We start from the raw sequence: 8087 nt of genomic DNA, 5'->3' as shown, positions 1-8087 counted from the left end.
CACAAACACACACACACACAAACACACACACAAACACAAACACACACACAAACACACACACACAAACACACATACACAAACACACATACACAAACACACATACACAAACACACATACACAAACACACACAGACACACACACAAACACACACAAACACACACACACAAACACTCACAAACACACACACACAAACACACACACACAAACACACACACACAAACACACACACACAAACACACACACACAAACACACACACACAAACACACACACACACAAACACACACACACACCTCAAATTGCAAAATCTCAAATTCTAGTACTGTGCACCGAGTACAATCTGAGTTCATACCCGACAGCACTAGTCCATTTACGTCTTAGAACTATTAACATCCACGTCTCCAAATATTTTTTTAAAAAGAAGAAAAATGTATTTTTAAAGCGACATGCATGCATTGCGTAAACAAAAATATGAGGGCTCTTGTGGCCTACATGTTAAGGTGTTCGCCTCTCATTCAGAGGTCCCGGGTTCGAATCCGTGTAGCGACCGAAACATTTTCTTCTATAATATTGTCTCCATTCCCCTTCCTACCTGCTCTCTAGCAATGTCCTGTCGTCTGCTTTCGTCTTCACACGTTCTGCCCTCTTCCTCTCACCTCCTTTGCCCACTCTTCTGGGCTCCTGACTCTTTCTGCAGCCTTTCTACTGCTACTCTTTAGCACCTTCTTACTGCTGTCTTTCAGCCACACCCCTGATCTTATGGTAGGAAAGATCTACACCTAGCCTTCTCGAAGGTCCAGTGTGCAAGTTGCGCACGTTAAAGATCCCTTTGTGATCTAAAATCGATAAGACTAGGTTTCGGCCGCCACCTGGGCAAAATTCAAAATTTCCTGCTAACTGAAAATGTTTAATATGCCCCGCACACTCATATTATGACATTATGCAATTGCAAGCGCCGTAAAACACTTACTAAAATCATTTTTAAAAACATATAATGGGGGGGGGGGGGGGGCTCTCGTGGCTAGAGGATAATGAGTTGGCCTCTCATTCAAAGGTCCCGGGTTCGAATCCGGGTAGCGACCGACAAATTTTCTTCTCTAAAATTGTCTCCTTTCACCTCCTTTCCTGATCTCTAACAATGTTCTGTTGTCTGCTTTCATTTCCACCTTTGCTCCCACCCCCTCACCTCCTTTGCCCCCTCCTCTGGGCTCCTGACTCTTTCTGCAGCCTTTCTACTGCCACTCCTTGGCTCCTCCTTACTGCTGTCTTTCTGCCACACCCCTGATCTTCTGGTAGGAAAGATCTACATCTAGCCTTCTTGGACAAGGGCGAAAAATCTCGGAGGGCTTGTGTGCAAGTTGCCCACGTGAAAGATCCCTTGGTGGTCTAAAATCGATAAGAGTATGCTTCGGCCGCCATCCGGGCAAAATTCAAAACTTCCTACCAACTGAGAATATTAGGTGTGTCCCGCGCGCTCATATGACCTTATGCAGTTGCGAGCGCCGTAAAAAACACTTACAAAAAAAACAAAAAAACAAAAAAAAACCCCATATATTGTAGGCCTCCTTTTTTTGCAAGCGAGCTAAAACTAAACAGACACAAACATGAGCACAAACTCCTCACTCGTGTTTTTTCCTCCAATTACCTAGGGACAAAACTGAAAGCCTACTGTGCAATCTGCAGTGAATGGGGAGTGTCATTTGTGAGGCAGCGTGGTGAAATCAGGCGCTCGTCAAAATAATCAAATTGAAGAAACTTGCATTTTTCCACAGGTTTTTGCATTTTTATCAAATTTTTGCTTTTTGGCTCAACATCTTTCATGCCCATTAAAGAACTCCATTCTGTGTAGATTTTTCTGAAAAACACAAAACGTCGATTAAAGGCACAAAAAATGTAAATTTTCAGTTACACTGACTCTTCAAATAAGAGAATAACTAATCTTTGGCCGCCATTTTCTCAATAATTTTACGTCTGAAAACAGATGACCCCCACCTCCTTCATTCGCAAATATCTCAACTTGTATTCAAAACAAATGGATATTTCTTTCATCCAAATAAAGAAAAGTGAACAAGCTTTAAGATGATACCAATAACCCAACATGCCCAAAAGTTGACGAGAGCCTGAATCCACCACGCTGCCTCACATTTAGACCTGATAAAAACGTACATCAGTTTTCATTTTGTTGTGAAATCTGCTCTCTGGTAAAATAACACGTTTTGTTGTGAAATCTGCTCTCTGGTAAAATAACACGTTTTGTTGTGAAATCTGCTCTCTGGTAAAATGACACGTAAACTAACACGTAAAATAAATCGTAAAATAAAACGTAAATCGCTTCCTTTTCTGAGAGATAGTAAAGAAATCTCAGAACGAAAACGCATTGAGAATAACAACAGGAAACACGATTCTTTTGAACTCTGCTCTGAAAGAAATAAAACTTGTTGCGAATAAAACTTGCCATACAGAGAAATGATGTGAGCAGATCAATGGGCAGATCAATTGCAAGCTATTCACGATTAAGTTAGGATGCTCATGTTTGTAAATTGTACACTATGATGTTGCTATAGCAACGGAAATTGCAAATAACTAGTTTATGTAAAAACCAAAAAAAAAATTGAAGGAAAAAAGTGACAACGTGACGTTAATGGATGGGTGGGTGAGGACTGGAAAGGAGGAGGTGGGAGTTGGAGGAGGGAGAGAAAGAGATTTACACGAGGAAAGGGAAAAAGAAGGAAAGATTGGTTGGGGGTTGGTGGATATTTTAAGCATAAATATTTTAGCCTTCATTCGTAAGTGTGTGTATGGTTGTGTGTATGTGTATGCGTATGTGTATGTGTATGTCTATTTGCATGCGTATATTATTATGCAGGTGTACGTGTATGTGCTTGTGTGTATGTATATGCGTATATATTTGTAGTGTGAGTATACTATTATTCACTATTTTATTATATCATATAATATTATAATATACTATCTCCTTCTCTCTCTATCCCTCTCTACATCGTTATTTCTCTATCTCTCTGTTATTTCTATACAGATATGAAATACTGCAATGTGGTCACATGGACAAGCTAATAAAGAGACGCAAGTCACCAACAGAATCGCCAGTCTACTTCGTTACACTCGAAAAAACTTATGATGTGATAAAGACTGCTCACCTTGCGACAGGACATTATGGGTGCGACAGGATGATTAAAGAACGTGAAAAGAAATTTGCAAATGTGCACCGAGAAAGCAAAGAACTGTTCAAGTCTTTTTGTAAGGTATGCCAGGAAAAAACAAAGAGACAACCCCCCCCCCCCCCCCACAAAAAAGCATATGTAACACCTATTCTTTCAAATGAATTTTCTTCTTGAGGACAAGTTGATCTCATATACTTTCAGTCAATGGGTGACTGGCAGTATAAATGGATTATGGTTTACCAAGACGTTCTGACTAAATTCGTCGTTTTGAGATCACTGACGTCAGAAAGAGCTGGTGAGGTAGCGTTTTAGTTGGTGGATATTTTTACGTTACTGGACGCTCCTGTGATTCTTCAGACAATGGTTCCGAGTTTACCGCAGCTATCATCAGAGAGTTGAACAAGTTGTGGCCTGAGCTTCGTCTTGTTCATGGCAAGCCCAGGCATCCACAATCACAAGGTTTAGTTGGACGTGCAAACAGTGACGTAAATGACATGTTGATTTCCTGGATGTCGACAACACCACCTCCCAGTGGTCATTTGGACTTCGATTTGTACAGTTCATGAAGAATAGGTCATTCAATGCCGCCATCAAACGATGGCCTTACCAAGCACTGCTGGATATTGAAACAACGGAGATGCTGGACCAGTTTCAGTCATGGGGTGATTTACGAGCCTTTGCTCAAGAAACAGCTCAAGCAGCTCCTCCTCATGTCGAAGAAATCACTGACGTTGCTGCTCATCACGTCGACGAAATCATTGACACCAAAATTGTGTCGATAGTGCCGTAAAACATCTACCCAATCAATCATCAAAAAAAAGAAATCATTGACGTTGCTGCTCATCACGTCGACGAACTCATTAGCGTTGTTGCTTTTCATGTTGACGAACTCATTAACGTTGTTGCTTTTCATGTTGACGAACTCATTAACGTTGTTGCTTTTCATGTTGACGAACTCACTGAGGTTGTCCACGTCACATACCCTGCTGCTGCTAACGGGCAAGCCACAAACCTGAATTATCGTCATGTCGACCAAGTTGATGGCATTGGCACTGTTGAAAACGTGGCACTTCTTGACGCTAGACAGGCTCAAATAAACTTTCATATAGAGCAGAGTAGGAAATTCCAGATGGAACAAGCAGAACGGATGGTAAAAAGAAGTAGACTAGAACTCGTTCCAGGCCAGAAAGGTGACAATGTTGTCTCTCCCTTTCATCTTCTTGACCTGGGCCGTGGCGACCCACGAAACATTCTGGTTGTTATTTTGAACAGAAGTGACAACAATAACTACACGCTAGCTGCCAAACATGGAATCTTGAAAGGGGCATACAGCATGGACGAGTTTGAGCTTTGCCCTAAAAAATTACTTCTGATGAGTGGTGAGTGGTGTTAACTGCACCACGCATATCAGTTTAAGAGAAGCGGTTGTATTTGGCGGTCAGGGTTTCATTAAATAACAGATGCAAATGCTTCGAAGCAAAGCTTAAATGTAATAGTTGATTCCACCAAAGACTCAACTGCAAAAACAAATGAGCTCATGTAAATGAACATTCTGTATTTAATTACCACTTTTTATTATTAAATTTGTTTTTATTAAACAGGATGAATAAATTACCGCGTGCACCCCCAGCCATTTACCTTACATCTGTCATTCCGCCATTTTGTTTTGTTTTTCGATGGCTGTCATTCCTAGGAAATGCCTGACTGCCTATTTCAGTCATTCCTAGGAAATGCCTGACTGCCTATTTCAGTCATTCCTAGGAAATGCCTGACTGCCTATTTCAGTCATTCCTAGGAAATGCCTGACTGCCTATTTCAGTCATTCCTAGGAAATGCCTGACTGCCTATTTCAGTCATTCCTAGGAAATGCCTGACGGCCTATTTCAGTCATTCCTAGGAAATGCCTGACTGCCTATTTCAGTCATTCCTAGGAAATGCCTGACTGCCTATTTCAGTCATTCCTAGGAAATGCCTGACGGCCTATTTCAGTCATTCCTAGGAAATGCCTGACTGCCTATTTCAGTCATTCCTAGGAAATGCCTGACTGCCTATTTCAGTCATTCTCTGAAAATGACTAATATTTTAGGCTTTCCTGGAAAGGTCTGATCAAAACAGGAATTACTTTAGAATGACTGAATGTTCAGGCATTTCCTGAATATTACTAGTTTCTGGGTTTGATGTATGTATGAATGCATGTATGTATGTATGTATTATCTTTTTTGCACGCCTAAACTCTATCCAAGTCAAGCGTTTTTAAAAGCTGGAAGCACCTTTATTTTGTTGTCCTTCTGCACTTTTGAATAACTGATGCAATCAGCCGTTACACTTTAGTAATGGTTGTTATATATATATAGTTTGATATTCATATCAGTTTTTGTGTAGGCCTCGTTCAAACTACCAATACATTGTGTTTCATAAACGATTCGAACGTTATAACTTGTCTGCACAACTAAGTTCTATCCAAGTATAAAGTGTTCTTAAAAGCTGGAAGCATCTTATTTCTTGTCCCTCCTACTATTTGTATAAATGGTACGGTTGGTCGTTACACTGTCAGTAATGATTATGAACTAGTAGCCTTTGTGATGTACTAGTTGTAAAACCCATCACGTTATTGTGTTTTATCACAAGTGCTAGCGTTGTAATGGCTTCCTTGCACGACTAAGCACTATCCAAGTCCATATTATTATTATGTGTTCTTAAAAACTGGAAGCTTCTTTTTTTTGTTTTGTTTCTCCTACTATTTGTGCCAATTGTGCGGTCAGTCGTTACAGTTTTAGTAATGGTCATAATCTGCAAGTCTTAGTGTATGTCTAGTTGCAATAACCAATACATGTTTGTGTTTTATCATAAGTTCGAACTTGTCATGGCTTCTTAGCACAAAGGGAGGGAGAGTTCCGCCTGGTGTGCACGCAAACCGCGAATGTTCCACTGAAAAACTGCCATTTTCATTTGTGGGCACGGGTGTTTGGGACTTCCTATTTTTGCGTTTGGCGACTGTGGTCGTGTTTTAGAACTGCTGCGACTTCAAGGAGCCGCAGGCTTTTTTGTTGGGGAATAACAGTTTGGGGGAGGACTGTAGTCCTGGAAGGGGGTAGGGGATGAGGAGAAGGAGGATGAATGTAATGAAGAGGGCGATGAGGATGAAGATGAGGGTTGTGAGAATGAAGATGAGGGTTGTGAGGATGAAGATGAGAGTGATGAAGATGAAGATGTAGCTGGCGGTGAGGATGAAGGGCTTGGGGGATGAGGAGCAGGAGGATGAATATAATGAAGAGGGTGGTGGGGATGAAGATGTAGATGGTGATGATGAAGTTGAGGGTCGTGAGGATGAAGATGATGGTGGTGAAGATCTGATTAAGATGTAGCTGGCAGCGAGGATGAAGATAGGATGAGGATGGTGGTGATTATGAGGGTGGTGGTGAGGATGAAGGCGGAGATTGTGAGGGTGATGGGGGTAAAGATGAAGATGAGAGAGATTTTCGAGGGGATGAGTTGCGTGAGAGCTCCATGTCCTCCTTCTGGTTATTATGGCGCTTTTTTGGATTTAGACGTTTGTTGGTGGACATATTTGGTGTTTTGTCTTTCCGGATTTTGCTTTTATTTCATTGTCAATTGGTCTGGGGCCTGCCTTAGAAGCGCCTGCGTATGTCTTTTGTGATAATTCGAATCACATCGGGAAGACGCCTGCCTTAGCCTGGGAAAAGGTACCTCCGAACTTCGCTCTGTGGGTCGGGATGGCCTTTTCTTGCGAATACTTGGGACAGTCCTTTGAATATGCTGGATGTCCTCCCTGCTTGGCCCTGTACAGCAGACAGGAAAAAAGACTCAACGCATTCCATAAGCGCAGCCTAAGACGCATCCTTGATATACAGTGGAGCGACATAGTCACCAACGTCGACGTTCTCGCCCGTGCGCAGATCCCAAGTCTGTTCACCATGGTCGACTTCGCTGGCTTGGTCACGTGTGCATCGCATGCCGGATGGAAGACGATGAGCTGGCCTGCGGAGAGAAATCGCCAGGGTGCCCCCATCTTCGCTACAAAGATGTGTGCAAGCGAGAAATGAAATCGCTCAAAATGGACATTGGAAGGTGGGAAACACTTGCTTGCAATCGCGACATATCATGGAGACAGGCGCTGCGAGCTGGTCTCATCAGAGGTGAAGCCCGACTACGACAGGCTTCTGAGGACAAGCGCCGTTGCCGAAAGAACAGCCAGAGGCTACCAATTCTTGAAGTTTATAGGTCAAACCCCCCAAAAAACAAAAAAACAAAACAACAACAACAAAAACATCCACACACACACACACACACACACACACACACACACACACACATGCTCTCCTTTGCCGAGCGTCAGCAAGCTCAGCTGCCTCTCCTCTCCGAGTGACAAATTTGTTCGCCTCAAATTCTTGAAGTTTTTTGGTCAAAAGCCGCGTGTTGTCTCTTTAAATTCCTCAACTTTTCATAGAAACTGTCGAGAATCCTCTAGTTGACAGTTTCTCGAAGTTTGTGAAAGACAAATCGTCTTGTTACTTTCATCATGCCACCGTGTGTGTGCACCTTGTTCTGAAACGGTTTGTTCATCCCTCTCATTTCGTTCTCTGCAAACTTAAGTGTGGAGCGAGTCTCTTCCACTGCAATTTTTATTTCATATTTCTCCTACTCTCTGTGTAAATCGTGTGGTCGGTCGTTACACTTTTTGTAATGATTATAATCTGCTAGTATTTATGTATGTCTAGTTGTAACAACAAATACATTGTTGTGTTTTATCACAGGTTCAGTGGCGCCGGTGGCCTAGTGGTTAGGCTACCGGACTCGTAATCATGAGATTACGGGTTCGGGGGTTCGAGCCGCAACTCAATCCGACGTTGTGTCCTTGGGAAAGGCACTTTACACGAACTTCCCATTTG

This window comes from Aplysia californica, unplaced genomic scaffold (assembly GCF_000002075.1).
Source record: "Aplysia californica isolate F4 #8 unplaced genomic scaffold, AplCal3.0 scaffold01229, whole genome shotgun sequence".
Taxonomy (NCBI): Eukaryota; Metazoa; Mollusca; class Gastropoda; order Aplysiida; family Aplysiidae; genus Aplysia; species Aplysia californica.
This window is presented reverse-complemented; position numbering follows the sequence as displayed.